Genomic DNA, 26,070 nt, shown 5'->3' with positions numbered 1-26,070 from the left:
TCAACTCGCCAGAGGAAAAGACATGTTGAGAAATACGATCACCGCTCGTATAAGAATAGGTAAAAGGAAAACCGTCGGATTCGTTCAGCCCACCAAAGCGACGGCGGAAAATAGTCGGGATAACTCACCTCTTATACCTCGTTGTTGTTTATGATTCTTCGATCAACGCTCCAAGAATAATAATCAACTAGGCTTTTCGTTCCGACTTTTATATCGTCCGAGACGGTACAAAAACACGTTTTACTTACTTCATTGGCGTGACTCTAGACCAGTGGTTCCCAAACTTTTAATCTCGCGTACCACATACGAAATTATAAATTAGTAGCGTACCACTGAACTGTGGTAATCTTTAAAAAAACCTTGAAAATGGTAAATTAATAAAAACTGCAACAACTGTTTATGACAACATTATTATTTATTAATTATAGGAAAAAATACAATATACTCAGTGCGAAAAATGATGCTGCATGTTCAAGACAAGAGAGGAAATATCTGGCGCAAATTAGTGTCTATGTTAAGCTTGCTACGATATTTATTTTTTATTATCAACATAGCAGAAAATCCGCTCTCACAGAGATATGTGGTTGTAAATGGAATTAGAAACAGTAATGCTTTTCTGGACAGCGATGGATATTCATTTTTAACTTTTAGCCAAAATTCACACAGCTCTTCTTTGTTGAATTCCACTTGCAAAGCTCCATCGCAAGATAACTCTATCAGAGATTCCTTTTCATTTACACTTAAATTTTCACGAACACTATCCAGATCCGAAACGAATGGGTTCCTTATCCAATTGAACTCCGAATAATCTTCTTTAAAATAATCTTCAAATATTTCAACGATCATTTGGCTGTGATTTTTGATGTTATTGATCACAATTTCACTCACTGTAAGTTTATTTTCAGTTATAAAATTTTCTAAATTAGGAACAGATGCTAGGTTCTCATTCGACCCGCTCTTTTCAATCATTTGAAATTTCTTGATAAATGCTTTTATTTTGTCATTTACTGAAAATCTATTTGTAGATCTACCTTGCACTTGCAAACTTAGATTTAAGTCGTTGATGCGATTGAAAATGTCTGATAAGTAAGCCAATGATATAAGCCAGTGTTCGTCTGTCAGTCGATTGCGTAATTCAAAATCAGTCCCCATCAGGAACAGCTGCACCTCAGAACGTAACTGGAATAATATGTTCAGCATTTTGCCTCGCGAAAGCCATCTAACCTCTGTATGTAGCAGCAACTGAATATGGTTACTGCCCATTTCGGAACACAAGTTTGAAAATAAACGAGAGTTAAGTGCCCGAGATTTAATAAAATTTACCACTTTACTGCTAACGCTTGTCTGTGTATACTGCAATGCATAAAGGTACAATTCTTAGCAACAGATTTTACTTTTGTGGCTACACCTCCGAATCTACCTGTCATAGCTCGAGCGCCATCAGAGCAGAAGCCAACGCAATTCATCCAGTCAAGTCCATTTTCAGCAAAGAATTCATCAAGTTTGTTGAACATTTCATCCGCGGTAGTTCGTGTTGATAACGGCTCACAGAATAAATAATCTTCCTTAATTGTTTTATTTTCATGTATATACCGCACGTAAACCATAAGTTGAGCATAGTTCGTTACATCTGTACTCTCATCAAGTTGTATCGAAAAGAAATCGCTACTTTTTACATGATTGATGACTTTATTTTTAACATTTGAAACCATACTGTCGATCCTACGTTGAACGGTATTATTGGACAGTGATATCAGTTCTAGCTTTTTAGCTGACGCCTCACCCAACATACAGGTAACCATATCTTTTGCTGCAGGTAAGAACAACTCTTCGCCAATTGTGTGAGCTTTTCCTGACTTTGCAATTCTTAGGCTAACTAAGAATGATGCCTCTACTGATTTTTCGGTACTACCAGTAAATGAAGACATGACTTTCTTAGTGCTTTTCATTTCTGTTAATTTTCGGGTGAAAAAATCCTTCGGTTTGCTTACTAATGTAGAATGTTTTGTGTTAAAATGACGATTCAGTAATGAGGGTTTCATACTTTGATTTGATAAAATTTCAAAGCAGATGACACACTGAGGGCGTGGCTCATTATTTACATCCGTCACCATAAATCCAATATTTATGTATTCTGGGTCATATTTTCTAGTAATTTTTCGAATTTTAGTAGGTATTTTATCTTCTTGACTTACCGCACAATCTGGCTCCGAAGTGGAACTCGATGGTAAAGAATTTTTAACATAATCTTGAATCACTGCACAATTTAATTCTTGAGATGAACTTGGTGGTACATTATTTTGAGCACAAGGTCTTTTTACACTACTAAGCCACTGATCCATGTTAATTCAAATATATTAAACTTGACTTAAAACAAATTATATAGGTAATTTGACGAATGCTAGCTGGTTGGACGTGCGTGCGGAAGCTTGATAGCTTTGTCACTGTTTGACTCGCGTCGCCAAAAGATGCGCTGGCCAGCAAAATAGGCGGAGCTTAATGCAAACTAGACGCGGCGCTCCCACGCGCCGTGGGGTTATTAACTCGGTAAATTTTACTGTGTATGTCCTATGGCTGCTTGCGTACCACCTTAATAATCGTCGCGTACCACTGGTGGTACGCGTACCACAGTTAGGGAATCGCTGCTCTAGACGATAAAATTATATTATCGTCACATAGTAGAAAGCTTACAGGAACTATATTGAAGAGGTGGATAGATGAAGTGAAAATCGGTACTAAAGAGATATTTAGGGTGGATAACTTGAGGAGAGCAACCAAGTAAAGAGATGTTTGGAGGTGGATGTTAGGGGAAGTCGGTGGCCTACTTGAGTTGTAGCGCCACAGGAAAGAGTAAAGAGATGTTTGGAGGCGGATGCTGGGGAAAGTGTTCTCTACTTGGGCTGTAGCGCAGCAGGAAAGAAAAAGAGGAGCCATTGTAATAGATTTTCAGCAAAGATAAGGTTTATTTTTCAAGTTCCATATTCTATCGAAGGCTGTAGTTCCATCTTCTATCAAAAATTAGAAGGAAAATTAAACACAAATCTAATACCAAATGTCCTCTTTCTAGGAGCTATCTTATTTTGAAGATTTGTTGTCACCATGACTATTTTTGTAGTCTGTTTACAGGTGTTCTAAAATGTTAATTTAAAAAGCACTTGAACCATTATCTGAGATTACGAAGTCAAGGTACCGTATAATTCTAACGAATCAGTAAGGCCACTCCGCGAAAAATCCTTTATTCGCTATGTTCCATTTTGGTGACGGCGCATGGTCCTTTGTGCAATTGAATGACAGTTAACGCATCCTATGTCTGCCGTGATTGGTTGATACGGTCGCGCATTTGCCGTGATGGATCGTTATCGCTGCGCATTCAAAATTTTGTTTCAGTAGTGGATAGCAAAATTGGAACCGTCAAAATTGAGAGTGACCCTACTGATTCTTTAGCACTAAACTGTGGTCAAGACAAGCATAGAGACCAAGAACAGAAAAACCTAGCAGAAGAATATCACATATAGGATGGCAAGATGATCTACCAAAAATGATGAAAAATTGGATCCATAATGCACAATAGTGTGGACTCTGGATACACAAGGGGAGTAGTATGTCCTTCAGTGAACTTAAAACAGCTTGATGATGATAATGATAAAACAAAATATAAAGTTTTATCTAAAAGGGTTAGTTCCCTGGATTGGCTGTATACCATATAGTTAAACAAACTCTAACATGAAGTAAAACCACTTCTATGTAATAGGTATATTTACTAAAATTTTTAAAAATCCCAATGGATTGAATAAAATAGGTTCAATCAGAAAGTTTTCGGACCTATCAGTCCATCATCAGTGAATCTAAAATAGAATAAGTAATTCCATGATAATCAAATGGTTGAAATTTTGAAAGTTAAAAAATTGTGGTTATGATTATTTCCTCATATATACTTGCTAAGTAGCCCCAGAACCAAACAATGGTTGTACTTATAATTCAATCTTCATTATATGTAGTACTGTAAAATTGAAAAAGCTAAACGCCGATGTTAAAAGATTACCTCCAGGAACATGGTGACACTCTACACGAAAACCCTAACCAACCATCTTGGGCTAACGAGGTCTGCCAAGTGTCAAAAGTTTCTAAGGAACTACTTATAGTGACAGTGACAGTAAAGGAAAAAGGTAGTCGATTTTCAAAAGTTTTAACGAAAGGTCATGATCCAAAGAATTGATATGATAAAGATTTTAATATCTAAAAAAGTCTGTTATTTAAATCTATTGTTTTTTAAAAAAGAAAAAGACAAATGTGTTTTGCAGAATTTAGAATGTAAAATTATTTGTATTTAACTGTTGACTAAAAATTGACTATAAAATTAAATTTATCAAATTAATTAAAAAGAAGAATGTGAACTGATTAGTAATAATGATAAAGATAACGATAAAATAGATGGTAATGAGAGAGAAGAAAAATTAAATTTTGAATTGGTATACAGAATTATATGCAGAAAATTAAAATATAAGCAAACTTTACGTGGACATTGTATTGGTGGTTGTACATATTGAAGGGAAATATTTTTATTTAAATGTGAATGAAAATTTTTAAATTGAAGTTACAGATATATAGTCAATCTTATAGTAGGAGATGAGTATGATTAAAAATTGCACTTATTATGAAAGATTTTAACAGTTGAGGACGATTCTTTTGATAAGGGGTGGGTATGTAAAATTAAAAATAAATAATTGTAAGATTCTAGGTGAGCCCAGTTGATAAAAAAATATAAAATTGAAATTAAATGAATATTGAAAAGGTGTAATGAATAAAATAAAATTAGTAAAAAACAAAATTAAAAAAAGGATATTGATATAATTTAATTGTAATAATGACTAAGTTTAAATGTGAGAACTTCAATTGAGTGATAAAATGTTAAGTGAAGAGGTAAACTATATTTAAAATTTTAGTAAATATACCTATTACATAGAAGTGGTTTTACTTCATGTTTGTATGAAGTTTGTATAAAGCTTTATGTTTCTAAAATTAATTTGATGATTTATCTAAAAATATTGATTTGTAAAGAATCGGGAGAGAATACTTCGTATTAATTATTGAGTTTTAACTATTTGCCACACCCAATTTAGTTCACTATCACTATATCACCCTTGGCCATGAAAACAAGTTCACCGTGTATTCTTTGTTATTGTAACTGGAAGCAATAAAAGTAAAATCATACAAACACCGGAAACGCGCAAACCACTATTAAAAGCACTTTTATGATCCTTAACATAATAAACGAACAAGAAGCACGAAAGTAAAACTGGTTGTTACGTCTTACGTCTTACTCTATTATAAAATACCTTAACGCAGTCTGCAAACTAGATGTCTGATGGAATACGTGGAATATGAGTGCACAAAAGAAGTATCACGAAATCTTTTTTACGTTGTATTACGATTTTTATGTTGGTTCAAAATAAATTCAGAATTTTAAAACAATAAATTAAAGAAATGAAAGAGCACTTGCTTCTTTGTTGCGTATTACATTAAGATTCTTGTTTACTTATTTCTGTATTATATTATTATTATATTGACTAGATGTCATTTATAATTTGACAATAATCCAACCAGTTGTCCAACATAAGAAGTATGTCCAGCAGTGATTGAAAAGTACTTAAGGTTGCTGAACATGAATACGCCATCAGAATCAACCCCCGGAGCACCTAGTATCCAGGGTTACATCTACGACACGTCTTATTCTGGAGTCTCGAGAGTTTTGGCACTAAATTGATCTAAACAGATACAGAAATAGAACAGTAAACCCCTAAATTACCCGAGTATTCTGTTTGCACTAATTTAGTGTTCGAAAGCCTCTAAATTCCAGAATAGGAGGGGCATAGCAGTCACTCTGGGCACCAGATCTTCCAAGGGTCGGTTCTCATGTCATATTCCTGGTCAGCAACACCAAAAATTCTCAGGTAATTTGTTTATATCAGTTTACTGCAACTAACTTCAGACGATGATGTGCCTCAGTGACCTTGGGCACCAGATGAGTCGGTTCTAATGACGTATTCATGTTCAGCGACACCAAATCCCAAGAGTAACAAAATTGGGCTCTTAGTATACTGATTTTACTGATTTTTATATGTTTATGCACTTTTGGATGCATTTTATGCACTGTAAATGCATTTCTACTCATTTTTCTATTGTAGATTTTTTTCCTGTTGTAATGATACGCCGCGAGCACTCACCAACAGCGGCAGTTAGATCCGTACGAGTTGCACAATCCGCGCAGTTGCCCCACTCATTTCCACTTCCCAGAAACAGCACAGGCAGACGGATACTTAAGGAGGCCAGCGAACCGAAAATCTCCAGTCTTGAAGCGACAGCTCTGGGCTCCACTACCAGCCAAGCGAGGTGAGCGAGGCAGGCCGGCCTGAGTAGTGAGTCACCGTAGTGACGTGATCTCGCAAGCTAAGACAGGCCAACTTGAGCAGCGAGGTGTACCATGTTTAGGTAACTTGCGGCTCATAATTAAACGGTAGCAAGCAGTGAGCGAGCTTTCGATAAATTTATATATTTTAATCGCGTGACTGTTTTGCAACTTACACTGCACTGAGGTGTAAGAATATTTCGGATTGTTATTAATTTTGCTTTTCTTTTACAGACGTCTATCCGGGGGAGAACTTCGCTGCAACGCACAGTGGTCCAAAAACCTGAAAAGCTGTCCAAAAGTAAAAAAAAATAATTTAACGTTTCGAGAATATTATTACATTTTTCTAAAAGAGAATTAAATTCCCTACTCAGTGTTGGCAACCCTAGAGCTATATCTACTATATCTGAATTTCCAGTTCGGTTCAAAGTTGACCTTCGTACGGAACAAAAGCGCAGTTAAGAATAACGAATATTTTATATGCACAGTCTTGTGCGTGTATCTCGAAAAAGAAGTGTGCAAATTCAATTCTGCAAAATGGAGGATATTCGTGGATCCATCTTTAATAAAAACCAATAATATCAAAATATTTGTATATGTTATATTTAGTAGATTTTAAGTTCAATTTGCGTAATAAGAAAGTATATATTTTGAAAAAATTAAATTTTCAGATAGCCAAATAGTTATGTATTCCATCGAATTCCAAGACGTTACTACAATCATATTTTAGCTTATATTTCTCTCTTCAAAGATTCAAAAAAAATTAGCTGCTACTATCTGCCCCTTTGGTTGTGCGAGAATTTTTTGTACAAGCGTTCTGCGGTATGAGTTTCAATATGAATCGTTAACAACGCAGAATAAACAGATCATGCCGCAACATTCAAGTAGTTGTTATGACTGTTATCTTTAATTATTTCAGTATGGTATTGTAAAATCGTAGATAAAAGGGTAAAGTACAGTGTTGTTGAAAAATAAATTAAAAATTAGTTTTAACTTTCATATGATTAATAATCGAATTTAACGTTGGAATAAAAAATTAGCGGATTGCATCCGCCATTTTGTTTTTTTAAATTTCGGATTCGTAATCAGCAACCTCAAAAACCCGCGGATATCAAATTTCGACGGTATTACATACATTTAAAATACATAAACCCGTCATATTACATCCGCCATTTTGTTTTTTGCAATTCAGACTTCGGATTCGTAATTAGCGACCTCAAAAACCCCTGGATGCCTAATTTCATGCAAATCAAAAACGCTTTCATATTTTGGCCATCTTTTCGGGTTTTTGGACCACTGTGCAACGCGGCGACAAATAGAATTGTATTTTATTTTTATTTCTTTTTGACCTGTACATAATTAATTGATTGGTTGACTTACCTGTTAAGGAGGGACAATCATAATTGTCCTATCTTACATTTCGAACATTTGTACTAATGGTAGTGGCATTTTCTGGCCGCTGATCACAGTTTAAAGAAGAAGAATAAGAAAAAAGAAGATATTAGGCTTCTTGACACGTGACGTGCGCACATCACTGTTTTTTTTTTTTTATTTTGATCGCACAAAAACGGGTGGGTTCGAAAGAATCAAAGGTAGGGAGCGTACAAATGTTCGAAATGTAAGATAGGACAATTATGATTGTCCCTCCTTAACAGGTAAGTCAACCAATCAATTAATTGTCCTTCACATTACATTTCGAACATTTGTACTAATGGTAGGCTGTTGAAAGATTAAGCAATATTGTGCGATAAATTAACAAAACTACATTGCAATCTAAAAATCGATACTATACATTTTTTTTTATTAGGAACTTTACAAAAAAAGAGAGAATATATTAGAACAATTAAGAGTAATGTTTGTAAATAATAAGAAAATTAATGTTCTTATGTAATAATAATAACATAAACCTATAATTACAAACGTATAACAAACAATAAACAAACGCAGAAGCATACATGGACTAAACAGACAATATAGTTTTTGCAAAGAGTCCGTAATCTTTTGCTAGAAGTTTATTATAAAAAATATTAAATACTTGAGAATTTTCTGTCCATCCCGCCGTCTCTCTAATAGTTTCTATATTTAATCCAGCCCTAGCTCCTGCTGACGTAGATGCTTGTCTAACACTATACCCTTTAAAAATATTGGTGTCTATGTTACATAATTTTAAAACATCTTTTAGCCATCTACTCAAAGTCTGCGTAGATGCTGCTTTATATGGTTTTTTTATTGTTATAAACAACTTGTCCTCTGATTGAGGACGAATGTTTTTAGAAATCTCTAAATAGTGACATAAAGTCGATGCTACACACAACTGTGGTTTTTCTTTAAAATAGAGAAATCTTAAAATAGGTTGATTTTTATTTTTCGAAGAAGTCTTTATCCTATCTGGTATCAAAATCGCAATTTTATTTTGATCCATGAAAATATTTTGAATTTTTATTAGGGATAGGGTTTGCAACCTGTGAGCTGTAGTCAGAGCAATCAACATTACAAGTTTGTAAGTAAGTTCTTTCAAGGAAAGACCTGTGAGAGGAAATAATGTTTCTAAATAAAATAATACTGGTTGAAGGTCCCAAGTAAATTGATATTTGGGCAATGAAGGTTTGAGATATACCTTTGTAAAATTTTTTAAACATGTTTTTATGATTTTCTGGTATATCTATTGAATGTTTTTAGAGCTATATGTATAATCCTGATCTACGATATATTTAATAAAATTAATAATATTTGATAATTCATAAGCAAAAGGGTCCATACTTTTTCTATACTATACCTACCTCCACCATCTCTTGACAACTGTATCATATAAATTTAGTGTTTTTGTTGTAATAGATGCAATCATAATTGCGATGGAATGCTCAGGAATACCTTTCCTTAAAAAAGATTGCCTGACAAACATGCGATAGTCAGGGTAAGATGTTGGTGTCCCGGATATGGAAGCCTAAAAGGGTTCAAAATTAAATTTTTATCAGGTCCTAAAATTATCTTTTTGCCTGATATCAGTTTATTAAAGGTTGGTTACCAAGGCTGATTTGGCCATTCTGCTACTACCACAATTCCTACTGCTTTGTAACATATGATTTTTTCTAAAACTCTTGGAATAATAGCAAAAGGTGGAGTGGAAAAGCATAAAATTTTAATCCATGCCAATTTAGAGTGAAGGCATCAACTTTCTCCGATTCGGGGTCAGGTTTCCAAGATGCATACCTTGCACATTTTTTGTTAAGATATGTGGCAAACAAATCGATTTCTGGAATATGAAGCTGCTTAAAAATTATATTAACACAACTATCACTTAAAGAATACTCTGTTCCTATTTTCAAAGATCTTGACTCTGAATCAGCAATAATATTTTCTTTTGTACTGATATAAGATGCAAATATTTTTAAATTTCTATTTTCACAGTATTGCAAAATTTCTCTGCAAATGATGTTAAGATTAGAGTATTGCACACTCCCCATCTTGTTAATACAAGATACAGCTGTTGTGTTATCTATTCTTAGCAAAATATTACATTTCCTATATTCCTTGGAAAAGTATTTCAAGTCATTATATGCTGCCAATAACTAAAGTACATTTATATGTAGTCCTCGCTGTTCATAACTCCAAAAACCATGAGTTTTATTATCATTACAGCATGCTCTCCATGCTAAAAGAGATGCATCACAAAATATTTCAAGTACATAATTAGATTCTTTTATATTTTGTTCACTAAATTGGTATGTTATGTAACCACCAATTGAAATCGTTTTACAAGTATTTAGGTATGGTCAATTTTGTTTTGTTAAAACTATTAGTTTTAGAAAGAGCAAGCCATTTTTCTTTTTCTAAATTTTTTAAGTATAATTTTCCATATTTAACTGAAGGACAAACTGCTACCAACTGACCGATTAAAGCTGCAAATGATCTTATCATATATGTACTTTTATTTTTGATGGTCTGAATACTATTAATTATTTTTTCTTTTTTGTCAGCAGGTGAAAAATATATCAATTTATTAGAATCAAACGTAAAACCAAGAAAAGTTATAATTTGTGTGGGTGAAAGTATACTTTTTTTCTTTATTTATAGTAAATCCCAGGCGGAAAAAACATAGAACAAGTTTCAACAATATTTTCTTTAAATTCTAAATATGATTTTGAAATCAGTAAAGTGTCATCTAAAAAAAATGACAGAAGTAAACCCTCTTGTTCTTAGATTGTTTAAGGCTGGTTTTAAGGTTTTCGTAAATATAAAAGGCGAGATATTCAAACCAAATAGTAAGCTGTTGAAATGATATAGAATATTTTTGTACTCAAATTTTAAATATTTTTTTTTTAATTTTCATGAAGAGAAATAGCAAAATAGGCATCTTGTAAATCTACTTTTGCCATAACACAACCCTTGAAAATGAGCTTGAGAACTGACTTATAGTCTTCGAACTTAAAATGTGGGGCTTCTATAAAGCAATTTAACTGTTTTAAATTTAACTGTTTTAAATTTAAAACAAATCTATGACTTCCGTTGTTTTTGGGCACTAGAAAATATGAAGAAAGGAATTGCTCTCTTGTATGTAAAGAAGGAGAAATAGCTCCCTTATCAAGTAATTGCTTTATAGCTAAATCATACGACTCATTTGGGTATATGAAAAACTTTTGGTGCTCTCTCTTGAGACGGTGTTGTTTTAAATAAAATATTAAAACCTTGGACCCAACTTAAAACTTTGTTGTCTGAGGTAATCTTTTTCCGGTTTTTAAAATAATTAGCCGCATTTCCTGCTGATTTTTTATTTACCTTTAGTATGACCTCCTGGTTGTTCTGGTTGGGTTTTGGTGCTGTTGTCTGCTCGACCGTTTGTATCTCGATGTTGGTTGAGGATGATTTGGGTACTGGCTTTGTCGAAATCTTGGTCTGTTCGAGACTGGATTGAAGTTTAAACTCTGCTGATTGAAGTTGTTAGATTCTGGAAGAACTCTTGTTGGATGTTGAGTGGAAAAAACAGCTTGGCGTTGTGGCGCGGTCTTCGGATAAAAAGTGGCTTTTTGAGGCTTCATTATAGAGCTGACTTGAAAAGGTGCTAATCTTGTATCTTTGCTTTCTTTCAACATTTCAATCAAATTCTCCCCAAATAAATATTTATCTATAGGTTGCTCGTCTAATAATTTTTTAAATTTTAAATTTAATGAAGAACTGAGCAAAAATCTTCTGTGCAAGGACATCTTATAAAACACTTCTATATTGAAGTTTATGGAATTGGCAATTGTTTCGATATTCCTTTTTTCGTTTAATCCTAATTCGACCTCTTTATAAAGGGACATAATACTTGCAGCTAAAATTGTTTGCATAGTTTGCAAGCATTTATCTTCCCTAATTTTATTTTTATCTTTTATGGCAGATAAAATCTCAGAATTCAACTAAGGTGGGCAAAGTCTTTCGCAGTTTGTAGCAGTTAAGAATTTTTCTGTAAGTTTACCCACAATACTTTTGTCTAAGCCTTTGGAAAGAGAATAGTTTAGCCTTTTTGCTACATCTGGCAACATTTCAGAAGCATTAAGGTTAGTTTTTAATGGGTCTTCCCCAAAGTTAATCATATTTAGAGAAATAGATTCTTTTTGTGTAGGTACCTCTCCAATGAAAAAATCTTCTGTCTGCTGTTGCGACTCCTCAATAAGTACTGCTGGTTGTAGCAGGTTGCTGGTAGCTGGTTGTTGCAAAATCGTCAATTATGCTCAAATTGCATTGGATCTCATTTTCTGCATTATTTAGTGAAACTGACGGGCTATGCACCTCCACAATGGTTTCTGTAATATTATTTTTAATATTTTGACAAAACCAAACAAAAATTTAGTGTAAGTAAACTTGCTACGCTTGAAAAAAGAAATCAAGGTAAAATGTACAAAAAAATATTTAAATAAATATTATGTATTCTATTTTAAATTTCTGGGCTATTATAAAATACCTCTCAGAAATAGGAGCATCTCAAATAAATCATAAAGATTTTCTGGGCTATTAAAAAATACCCGCTCCCATAGTATTATTGTTTGAAGACAAGCCAAACACAAATTTTGTGTAAATAACTTGCTATTCTTGTGATGTAAATTCGAAGTAAAATGTGTAAAATTAGTTAAATAAAAATATATTCCATTCTATACTTCTGGGCTACTATAAATTGCCTCTGAGAAATAATAGAAGCAGGTCAAATAATCATAAAGATTTTCTGGGCAACTTAAAAGTACCCTCTGATTTATTGTTATATCCTTAATTATTTAGTCTGTATTACTTTGGGCTACCTTAAGGCACACTTATTGACACAAACAATATAATTTTTCTTTGCAAAATGTGACGTTTTTGCATGTCATTTATGTTAACCCATTTTCTACGAAATAAACATTAATAGGAAAACCAGTGCAGTCCGGCAACATAGTGCCTGTTTTATATTCGAACAGGAAGATGGCGAAAAAACAGGTACTATGGCAACAGAAAAATATATTGATAACAACAAAATAAAAGACTCCATGTTTGGATTTGATTAAAATTGTCACTTTGTAAATAATTAATAAATATAGCTCTATTTATTCACGCTAAATTTAATTTAACTACCATAAGAAAATCAAAATAAATATCATAATATAAATACCTGAGTCCTTTTCATCCATTTCCTCTCTCAACTTTACCAATTTCTGTTGCAACTCTTCATATTTCCGCCGCTTTCGGGATAAACAATCACTCTTTGATGACCTTTTTGGCATTTTAAACGCTTTTTAACAATTTTCATAAAATTATTTCGAACACGCGTGTGATCAGCCGCGCACAGAAAAAAAACAGTGATGTGCGCACGTCACGTGTCAAGAAGCCTAATATCTTCTTTTTTCTTATTCTTCTTCTTTAAACTGTGATCAGCGGCCAGAAAATGCCACTACCATTAGTACAAATGTTCGAAATGTAATGTGAAGGACAATTAGATTGAATATAAGTATTTTGTTTTAACCTTTGTTTTGCTGAGTCTGTCGTCTTGAAATAAATACCCGTAACACTATCGCCATCCCAAACACAATGCTAAAAGTTGCTATAAATGCTGTATTTAAAACTGGATTTATTTATTCCTAAATGTTCTGGTCAACTACCTGTATCAGCAGTTGTTGACTGACAATCCTTTAAGTCTCTCAAATACAAAATTCTGTATCTGTGTATCTGAGATCCCCTTCAACTAGATGCTACATATGGACATATGGAACTAATTGGCAACATCGGTATGTACAGTTGAGTCCGGGAATCTTTACCCGTGCGTCATCATTTAAAGCATACGAAATAAGTCGATGATAAGTCGGAAATTGAAATTTACTAAACGCAACAGCAAGTCACTTGCTGTTTCGTTTAGTAAATTTCAATATCCGACTTATTTCGTATGCTTTAAATGATGACGCACGGGTGTTATTACAAATCACTGTACTATACATATTACGAGCCAACAAACACCTTAGAACTAAAATATTTTTATAACTTTTTTTAAACATTTCTAATAGTTCTAGAATATTAGGTTTAATGATTCCGTTTTAATAGCAAAGAAAAGTTTCTTTAGTGATAATAGTCTGTAGAGGATTCCTGAGAAATTTAATTATAAAAGGTTATAATGGAAACTTTTAAGTATATAGGAGCAATTAAAATCTTCACGTTTTCTCGGATGGTTTGTTCTTGCTTGTTTCAGTTAATGGGAATATTGGAATTGCTACAGTTTGAAAGTGGAATATACAAGAGTTGAAACAAAATAATAATAAAATATGAATCTGTTGTTCTTAAGCTTAAGTTTTTAGTTTAAGTTTTTTTTAATATCCTACATAAACCAAAATTATAAAAGAATTATTATTACAAAAAAATATTACAAAACACAGCATAATATAAACCGGGTGGTAAATCGTCAAATGTGCCATAAAAAACGAATGGGAAATTCTAAACTGTTGAGATCCTGCTTTTTATTACTTATCGCCGAACTGCCCATTTTCGAGCAGGGACACAAGTCCCAAAAGAATATTAATAAATTAGAAGAGGACATAAGTGCCACACAGTTTGGATTCACAAGTGGACTGGGAACACGGGAAGTTTTGTTTGGTCTGAGGGTGTTAATGCAGAGATCTTTGGATACATACCAAGACCTCTATGTAGGTTTTATAGATTTTGAAAAGGCCTTCGATGAAGTCAGACAAAAAAGCTGCCGAGAAATAAATGTGAAATTGAGAACGAGAATGTTAAGGTGCTAAGGAGAATGTTTTCTCCGTTCTGATGTACCGCATGGAAGCTTGGACACTAAAAAAGATAAACATCAAACTCATTGAGGCATTCGAGATGTGGTGCTACAGGAGAATGTGGAAAATACCATGGACCAGGGGCGTCATTTGGGCGTCCAGGGGGGGGGGCATTTGCCCCCTCCCTGGCCCTGAAAATGACTAAAATTTACAGAAAATACATCAATATTTATCATAACATCATATATAATGTACTGTATATATAGGGTGAGGCAGATAACTGGCCTATTAGAAATATCTCGAGAACTAAAGGCAACAGAATCATGAAAATTGGAATAAAGGGGTTTTGAAGAATGATCAATTAAATGAAAATATTTTCATCTCTTTGCAACTTCCGGTTATACCGAAAGTTGCTTATAACTTCGTTTTTTTAAATGGGACACCCTGTATATTATTACATTTTTGGATTCTCTTCGATGTCTTCTTTCTTAAAATATGAGGTTTTGTAATATTATACAGGGTATTTTAAAAGATAATTACGTTTTTTTTATTAATTTCGTAGCAATATTCACACCCTGTAGAATTGTAGCAGTTTGACATCTAAAACTCTACTTACGTTCAAATGATTTTTAATATACTCTACTATTGTTAAGAATCATTAGTATAGCTAAATTTTTAATTTTAGTATACAGGGTTGGTCGAAACTCGGAATGAGTATTTTCTGAGTTTTCTTAAATAGAACACCCTGTATTTTTCTATTGTAGTGAAATGATATGTTATAGTACTTTTTTATTTCTTAAGCATTCCCTATACCTAACTGCTTTAATTTGTGAGTTATTGGTGATTCAAGCTAAACATTAATTGCAACAAAAAATACGTGAAATTTTATTAGGTTGGCCGTGAAAATACTCAATCCCAAATAATTTTTCAAAAATAAATACATATTAATCCAGACTGGTCCTTAAAATTACCAATAATGGTTTAGCTATCAAAATACCTACGTAGTTAAGATTGTTGGTGCGATTAAAAATTAAGCACAAATTAAAGCAGTTAGGTATAGGGAATGCTTAGGAAATAAAAAAGTACCATAAAATATCATTTCATTACAATACTAAAATACAGGGTGTTCCATTTCAGAAAACTCAGAAAATACTCATTCCGAGTTTCGACTAACCCTGTATACTAAAATTAAAAATTTAGCTATACTAATGATTCTTAACAATAGTAGAGTATATTAAAAATCATTTGAACGTAAGTAGAGTTTTAGATGTCAAACTACTACAATTCTACAGGGTGTTAATTTTGCTACGAAATTAATAAAAAAACGTAATTTCCTTTTAAAATACCCTGTTAAATATTACAAAATCTGATCATTTAAAAAAAAAGACATCAAAGAGAATCCAAAAATGTAAAAATATACAGGGTGTCCCATTTAAAAAAACGAAGTTATAAGCGACTTTCGGTATAACCGGAAGTTGCAAAGAGATGAAAATATTTTCATTAAATAGACCATCCTTCAAAACCCCTTTATTCCAATTTTCATGATTCTGTTGCCTTTAGTTCTCGAGATATTTCTAATAGGCCCTTTATTTGCCTCACCCTGTATAGTGCTTGCCCCCCCCCCAAACAAAATTTCAAATGACGCTCCTGCCATGGACAGAGAGAGTAATAAATCAAGATGTGTTGCTGAAGATGAGGAAGGAATGCGAAGTCACAAAAACCATACAAACAAGAAAACTGGAATATCTCGGCCACATAATGAGACGGGAAAAGTACTCCCTGCTAAAGCTCATAATCCTTTTGATTCCTTCCGAAACCAATTTTTTGATTTCTTCACCGGACTGGCATCCAAATCTTGATTTTTCGTCTGTCTGATTTATTATATCTGTCCAAAATTGATTAAGCCTCAACGACGCGTGTCAAACTGACAACAATAGAAATACCAGACACCTTCGTGACGGATTTGTCATAATTTTGTCGCTGAGAAATCACAAGCAGGAAGGAGTTTTGTCAGTAGGAAACGTGTCGTTGCTATGACGTTTTATCAGTTAAAAATAGTCTAGTGAAATAGTCATTTAAATTATTTGGAAAATTTAAATAGGGATTGTAATTTTCCAAATGCTGACAATGCTAACAAACATCTTCTATTGAAATCAGCCTTTACCAAGCTTGGATATTTCGATTTTTTATAATACCAAGTAGAGATGCATCAAGTCAAACTAGTTTGATTTTATTCAGCAAACTTGACTTGAAAACCAAACTATTTTTGTAAAAAAGTTTGACTTGACTTTATTTCGATATCTTTAGGTTTGACTTGAAATCAAACTTCTTCAAACAGTTTGAAGTTTGAATATCATATTGGGCAACGTGTTTATTTCCAATTCTCTCTGCTACTCCGCCTGTGGCGTATCTAAAAATTTGCCTTTGGGGGGGAGAGGGGGTAAAAATAAGACATTGATGGTCACCTTTTCTTCTTCTTCTTTCTCAAACTATCATTTTAAGCGATTTTTCAGTGATTTGGTGTTTATTTAAACAAATTTGCATTTTTGAAGTTATACTTCTTTACGCGCGATATGAGGGTGAATTTTTATATATTAAAGCCTACGATCCGGGCGCATGCGCATTATAACTTTGTTCTGATTGGATGTTCAAATGACATGTCAAAATTTATCCAATATGGCAGCTGTAGCGCAGTTGTGGTTTGGACGGTTGACGGTTTGGTTATGTATGGTTGTTGCGTTTTAAAATTTGTGGGAAGAGAAACAACAAACAAAGGTGAGTTAATAGTTATACTGCCTTTTTAAACAGTTTCCATATTATATTTTTGAAGTTATACTTCAAAATGTTTTAATTTATGTATGTATCAGTCCAGAAAAAGTGTGGAAAGAATATATTAGTGTTTTTAAATATATTTTTCTACAAACGTGTTAAAAATGCAATTTTTAGGGCTCCATAGGAGCGTTAAAAATGCTACTTTAAGGCACTAGTGCTTTAAAAATTTTAAGGCACTGCAGTTAAAAGTGAATTGTCAAATTGTGAAACGTCAAAATATTTATATTTCATTTATTAACATTAATATTAATAATACAACTTGCACAATTTCAAAAAGGTGGTTTAAAAGGTTTTTTATTATAATTTTGTGTCTTTGGATTTGTCTTCATTGGGCGTAAAATAAAACATCTATTTTTATATTTCATTTGTCACCGTGATGTATAATTATTTATATCTGAAAGGTAAGTAGCATGCGGCTTGATGGCCTTGTTGGTAGAGCATTGGACCAGAAATCAAAAAATCGCGAGATTGCGGGTTCAAATCCCGGACGATTCATACTTTTTTCTTTTTATATTTGGCATTGTTAAGTTTTGGTTCATTTTTGGTAATTATTGTTAATTTTTTGTATTGTAACTGTTAAGTAGGTATATTTATTTCGTTGAAATTATATTATAATAGAAGTATAACTTCTTACGTGCGTACAAAGTACACACACATTCTTTTTTATTGTAACATCAATGGAAAAAACAATGTTTTAATAGAAGGTACTCAAGAATATGAATATTAGGTATTATAACAAATTTTTTTATTTAAAACAAGTTTTTGATCAAATTTTAGTGTAGAAAACGTTAAAATACTGTGTTTTACATGTTCTTCCATTCCCAAAATATAAGTTCTTCGATTTGGCTGAAAATTTGCCTACACATAGCCAAAACACAGGAACTTTAAGTGGTTCGAAGAATTTATTAGTTTTACAATACAAGAAAAGTTACATGCAATAATATCAGTCCAGTCGGGTTAGCATTTGATCTTGCATGCCGAGCTACCCAAGCAAGATTCTATTTTTCTAATCTTTAGGGGGTCAATAGTAGTGTAAATTTAAAATCGCGAATGAATTCCGCCGTTACGTTAGACGCCATCTTGATTTTAAAGGAGAACCGTTTTTGCTCAATATCTCCGCCATTTTTAACTTTTCGACAAAAAGAGTAAGGACTGAAATTGTTGAAAATATGATTTCCTATAATTTCTTTTATTATAATTTTTTGTGCCGTCAAAAATTGGATCAAAAACTTGTTTTTAATTAAAATACCTTGAAATGAGGCATTTATCTCATAGAAAACAACATCTGGTACCAACCTGCAGTTCCCTGGAAAACACGACAATACAAAAGTACATATTTATAAAATTCAAAACTGACCTTAGGGATATTGGTTTTATATTTTTTCGGATACAGGCTACAAAAATAATGTTATGTTTGGGTTTAAATTTTAAATAAATTAATGTAGATGCATTAAGTTTTCTTAATTATCCTAAATAGCGGGTTTATTGGGTTTTATTTGTCTGTCTGTGGTTTAAATATCATATCAGCTAATACATTTCTATGTTTATTGAAATTTGTCAAATATCCGCCTACTCCGCAAATTACTTTGTAGTTCATATTTAGACGTCTATGTTTGGCTTGTTAATTACGTTCGTTTTGAAGTGTGTGCTTTGTGAGATAATATCTGTACCTGGATATTTTTCGGCTCAGAATAAGTACCAGAACAAATTGAGTCTGATTTTGAAGGTATTCCCACTGTAAAAATCAAGAGAAACAATATGTAGTCGAAGCAGTATTAATAATTAAGAAAAATAAATATACTAATTTATTTTATGTGGCGGCAGGTGATTTCAAAACAATGTGTGTGTGTGTGTGTGTTTATGTTTTATTGGCACTGGTTTAAGCAACCAACTGGCCAGTCAATGTGTTTTGAATTCTCTCTTTTACAAAATATATGCTTAGTATCTAAATTTAAAACTATTAGTACCACTAAGTTTTTTTCACTCTGTTTTTTTTTATTAATTTTTTTAATATATTTTTTAACATTTTTTTTATTACATTTTTTATTTTTTTTTTAGTTTTTTTTTTAGCGATGCCTAGCGATGCCGCTAGGCACCTACTACCATCTCGTCAGTTGCGGTGGGAGGTGGATATGTCGAAAAATTTTGCCTGGGCCAGAGAAAAGCAGCCTATGCAGTCTCTGATGAACCTCTAACAAGAGGTGAAATCGTCGATAGGAGTGCTGGCTGCACTCTCTGATCTGAGTAAAAATTAAGACAGTTTTGGTTTCGCACCGCAACTGAATGAATACAAATGGTATACATTTTTATTTTTTTTTAGTTTTTTTTTAGTTTTTTTTATGTATTTTTTGTATATTTTTTTATCGCGCTAAGACCTAAACCCGATTCAACCTCGCGGAGGTATTTCAAAACAATGAAAATTGCAAAGTGCATAATATGTAAAAATAAATAACAGCGTTATAAAATGACAAACTAGTGAACTAATTCTTTAAAACGAAATTGAAAAGTCGCAAAAAATGCAATAAACCTACTCCATTAAAAATAGTATATCTTGTTGTTCCTTCATATTTTGTTAAAGTAGACTAAATTACACTTGTTATGATAAAAAAAACATTCAACGAATTCTTTGTTTTAATCTAGTAATAACACTCAAATAAAAATATAAAACAGTGATATCGAAAATTGCAAGCAATTCTAGGCATACAGCAATCATTTTTAAGAAATTTATTACCCTGTTTTGACTATAATCGCTTCCTATATCAAGTTATTTTATATGGAACTCATTGTATTATTAAATTTCTTATCTTAATTGGCAACTAACATGTTATGTCTATCTCAACAAAAAATTATATCTCTACGAAATAAATTATTTTTCAAACTTTTTCAAACTAGTTTGACAAACAGTTTGAATTTTCAAACTTGTACGATTGACCAGATTGACTTGAATTGCCCACTGCTTGTATCAAATATTAGAACCAAATCTGCTCAAGCGCAATTCAGTACAAGATAACAGAATGGATATAATCAAAGTATAGGTACTATTGATTATTTCATTCATAGGAGATTCTGACCAATAGAAAGCTACAGAAATCTGAATTAAATCGATAATTTTTGATAATCTCCCGTCGTTAAGTATATTACGTCAGATGCCCTTCGTTGCTACGAAAAAATACATTCAGTGTCATTAATGACAATTAATGTTTTAAAAATTATAAAAGTGATGACTTTCAATCGTCAAATATTTATAAAAACTGTGTGTTTAATGGTACTTACATAAATAAATTACAATAAAATTTTGATTTTTGAACAGTTTTATTCATGAAATAACCGCAACAAATTGCACTCGACCTCTGAAATTAATATTTCACTCGCCTTCGGCTCGTGAAATCAAAACTGTCAAAGTGTCACTCGGGAAAAATTCAATAATTTCAGAGCTCTTGTGCAATTACTACTGATAATTTTATTTATCGCCAGATTGAATGTAAGTGGTCGATGGCAGTACTAATCGAATGGCGAGAATTTGAGTGAACTTAAAATGTACTTTAATTATTAAAAATATTGTACACAATTTGCGTTATTATCAATTAAATTTATAGTTCAGAGAAATAAGGAAAAAAAATATCGTGTTGGTGACACATCTCCCTCCAGGCTGAAACCAAATTTTTCGAGTAATATGGTCATCTATAATAATAATCTATATGTTTCCTGCAGCCGATTTTGATGATATACATAGTTATAAACAAATGAAGATCAAAAAACGGTAAATTTTCGCTTTTATCGTCTCTTACTAAAAAATTGGGCATTTTAAACAAATTTGAGAGTAATAAACTCATAAACCGTATAAAAAACTTCAATATGGCGTTCGCTGAATATGTCTATCCTTATTGGTTACTTAGAAAATTGCCAAATAAATCATAAATTTTGAGTTTTTATAAATATTCATAACTTATGTAAAAATTAACTTAGAACCTTCTTATTACATGGAATGCTGAAACTTATGGTGCTTAAATTATATCCTAAATTCCAAAGCAATTGGTCAAATAGTTTAAAAGTTATTTAATTTGTTTATCCAAAATTAATTTTTTTTGTAACACTGTAAGTCAGAAAATGATGAAGTTACAGTAATATTTTGGATAGTTTATGAAAGAAAAAAATTTACAGTATTAATTTAATTTAAAAAAAATGACAAAAAATAATTATAGATATTGCAAAATAATTTTGCAAAAACATGTGAATTAAAAAAATGGGGGGGCTAACTTTGTCCCTAAATGTCCTAGGACAGTTGTTTTTCTTTCTAAATGTGTATAAAAATTCAGTCTTTCTAAATATGAAAAAATAATTTTTCTACGGGTAACGGTTAAAAAGTTATTCTAATTGTTTATAAGTAAGAAAAAAATGGACATGTTTTTGCAAAATAATTTTACACTGTTTAAAACTATTTTTTGTCATTTATTTTTAATTAAGGTAATAGTATAAATGTTCTTCTTTCATAAACTGTCCGAAGTATTATTGTAACCTCATAATTTTCTGACTTATAGTGTTGCAAAAAAAATGAATTTGGGAAAAATAAATTAAATAACTTTTAAACTATTTGACCAATTGCTTTGAAATTTAAAATATAATTTAAGTACAAGAAGTCTCGGCATTCCGTTTAATAAGAAGATTCTAAGTTAATTTCTACCTAAGTTACGAATATTTATAAAAACTCAATATTTATGATTTATTTTGCAATTTTCTAAGCAACCAATAAGGTTGGACATATGCAGCGAATGCCATATTGAAGTTTTTTATACGATTTATGAGTTTCTTACTCTCAAATTTGTTTAAAGTGCTTAACTTTTTGGTAATAGACGAAAAAAGCGATAATTTACCGTTTTTCGATCTTCATTTGTTTATAACTATGTATATCATCAAAATCGGCTGCAGGAAACATATAGGTTAATAATATAGATGTCCATACTACTCAAAAAATTTGGTTTCGGCCTGGAGGGGGATGTGTCACGAGAAAAACCTTATTTCTCTGGACTATTATGTAAAAAAGTGAAATTCTGTAGTATTTTGTAAATATATTCATATAAAATAAATTAAAGCTTTACTGATTTAGTAATTATTCAATATTGATAACTATCGATTAAAAATCGAAAGCGGCCATCTTGCAAAAGTTATCTATCATCACTGTCATGAAATTGTTATGACGTCTAAAGTTTAAAAAGTTCTTAAATTGTAAATTGCAAGTAAGTGTTAAAACCAATATCAAATTATTGTAGAAAGTGAAATTGTAGATAAAATATATTTTGGCATTATCCAAGCTGTCAAGCTTTCAGTAGGTACTTCATTTTCCAATTTTTCATTCATAGTCCAGAAAGCCACTGCGCATCCGCTAGGAAAAATATTCTAATTCAGATTTTTTGCACAATCTTACTCAAAAAGGACTCCTTTTAACAAATTTGCATGTTGCCAGGACCAAAAGGTGGTCAAAAATTTTTTAAACGTTTTTTTTTGTTTTTTTCCTATAATTATTTTTTTTTGCATGGAAAAAAGTTTTTTTAGGTTTTTTGGATCATTCCAAACAGAAAAGGTCTTTAGTGACTTTTCTCTAAAAATGATACTGAAAATTTGAATGTTGCCAAGGTAGGTAGATATTCTTTAAACATCGATTGATGAAATCCCGAAGAGTATTTTGCCATACAATATTCAAAACTCCTATTTTTTTAATTGCTAATTAAGCGTGCTCGACACTATTTTCCACCGACAGTAAGGTGCAAATGAAAGGAATAAATTCGTTATTTCGTAAACCGGCGACTTTAAGGAAAATCCCGAAAGAGGTCGATTTTTATTTTTAAGTTATGATATTGCGGTATATATGGTATACTAGTGACGTCATCCGTCTGGGCGTGATGACGTAATCGATGATTTTTTTAAATGAGAATAGGGATCGTGTGGTAGCTCATTTGAAAGGTTTTTTAATTCTCTATTCAGTAATATAAACATTTACATAAATATTTATACAGGGTGTCCTTCTACTTTTTTTTTGTCAAATAATTTAATTTAATAAAATTTTTTTGGACACCCTGTATAAATAATTATGTAAATGTTTATATTACTGAATAGAGAATTGAAGAACTTTTCAAATGAGCTAGCACACGACCCCTATTTTCCTTGAAAAAATCATCGATTACGTCATCACGTCCAGATGGATGACGTCACTAGTATATCATATATTCCACAATATCATAACTTAAAAATAAAAATCGACCTGTTTCGGGATTTTTCCTTAAAGTCGCCGGTTTACGAAATAACGAATTTATTCCTTTCATTTGCACCATACTGTCGGTGGAAAATAGTGTTTTGAATATTGTATTGCAAAAAACTCTTAGGGATTTCATCAATCGATGTTTAAAGAATATCTACCTACCTTGGCAACATTCAAATTTTTAGTTTTTCACATAGTTTTTGAGGACTAAAAATGGCCGATTTCGCAATTTTTCAATTTTTATTCGCTTATATGTCAAAAACTATCATTTTTAGAGAAAAGTCACTAAATACCTTTTCTGTTTGGAATGATCCAAAAAACCTAAAAAAACTTTTTTCCATGCAAAAAAAATAATTTTAGGAAAAAAAACAAAAAAAACGTTTAAAAAATTTTTGACCACCTTTTGGTTCTGGCAACATGCAAATTTCTTAAAAGGAGTCCTTTTTGAGTAAGATTGTGCAAAAAATACGAATTAAAATATTTTCCCTAGCGGATGCGCAGTGGCTTTCTGGACTATCAGGGATTATTGAAATTAAAGATGATTAATTTTATGAAATTATGAATATAATCAAATTAAAAAAAAATGTGTAGTGTTAGAATAAGATTTTAAAGAAGTTAAATAAACGACAGATTTTTATTCAATTTATTTTATAAATTTTATATTATTTTTAAATAATTACAGAGCCCAAACTCTTACGTAGTCAACTTTAAGGTGCGAATCATCGGAATTCACATTCCAAGTTGATTTCCAATCAAATTATGTTGGCGATAAAATTTTGTATGCACCACGTCAGTAAATACTCTTTATCGAACTCGTCAGTTACTCGCCTCGCTCTCTACGCTCGCTCTTCTCGTAATATCAAGACTCGTTCTATAAAGAGTCACTTTACTGACTTGGTACATAAATAACTATTACGAGTTACGGAATATATAAAATTAAGTTTTAGCTGTTTGCTAATCTAAATACCCTCCCATTATTTCAGTTTCTACCCTTACGTCATGCAAAAATAACTATTGTCCTAAACCCACGTTATTACAAAATTGAACTCAGTAAGCACGGTACGTGTGTCGAATTTAAAAGGAGAAAGGGCACAATAAACGTTCACGGACATAAAGAGTAAAATTGTCTTTCGGAGACAGTCGTAGTAGTTTCCTACTAACGCAACGCACCCCTTATCAAGAAGTTCGTTAAGGGTCGTACGGGCAGAAAACATGATTTAGACCCTTCTAATTTAGTTTTACAGTTCGAAGCTTGAAAAATTAATTTGGAAGTGTAACAATATTATCAACCCCTTCACAGATAGTATCGTTTTATCTAATTTGTTGACGGTGAATGGTTGAAGGGTAAGAGTGTCAAGGTGTTGCTTAGGGCAGTCTGTACAGGAAAAGAAAATATTTGACTAATTTTCGATCGAAGTACAGCTGAACGTAGAAATATTTTGTAAAGCTACACCTAGAAACTTATATACCAGAAGAATAGAACGTGTTAGGACGATTCTTTCTTGTGGTATTTGTGAAATATATCCCAACCATGTTATTTTAGATAACATTAATAACTGGATAAGAAACAGAAGAATAGAATGGAATGACCACATAAGCCAAATGACAACAAATAGGGTAGTCAGGACAGCGAGAGATGATTCCCCAATAGGAAGACGATCAGTGTGAAGACCACGAAAACGATGGAACGACAACTTACTAGAGGCACATTGAAAAAACAGACATGTCACGTCTATACAAAAAGAAAAAGAAGAAGGAGATGTTATTTTAGGGTGTGTCATTTTAGGCCTTTTATACATACCTATCCATTAGCTCCTGGTTTGCTTTTCCGTGCCATTACCCATTAGTCTCCTTTTCACCACCAAAATCTTTTCTTAAGATATTCCTCTCCTAGATTTTTAGCTTTTTTCTTCTTTCTGATTCATTGTCCTTTGGCCTCACTATTGCCTCATAAGTTCGATACTTAGCTGCCTTTGACACGTTTTTTGCCTTCCACAGTGCGTTTAATGATCCTACTGCTTTACTACCTTTTAACAACCCTTTACCTAGGTATTTCTTTCTCTTCCCCTCCTCTATTTGTCACTGTTACTCCAAGATACTAAAATTCTGTTACCTTCTCAAATCTATACACTCTGCTCTCATTTTGCATAAACTTGGATTTTTCGTGATTTATAATAGTCAGACCATATTTTCTAGCTTCTTCAAATTTTGTAAACATTTTTCGAAGTTCTATTCTTCCTCTGTACTGTTGTCTGTTTTGTTCAGAGTCGTGCCACTTGTATGTATATCTTCTCGTCTAATTATCTTTTCTAGTACTAGGTTGAATAAGGGCCGGTTGTTCGAAAGCTAATCAACAA

This window comes from Diabrotica virgifera, chromosome 2 (assembly GCF_917563875.1).
Source record: "Diabrotica virgifera virgifera chromosome 2, PGI_DIABVI_V3a".
In the NCBI taxonomy this organism is placed as follows: Eukaryota; Metazoa; Arthropoda; class Insecta; order Coleoptera; family Chrysomelidae; genus Diabrotica; species Diabrotica virgifera.
The sequence above is the reverse complement of the archived record's forward strand: the minus strand, read 5'-3'. Positions refer to the sequence as shown.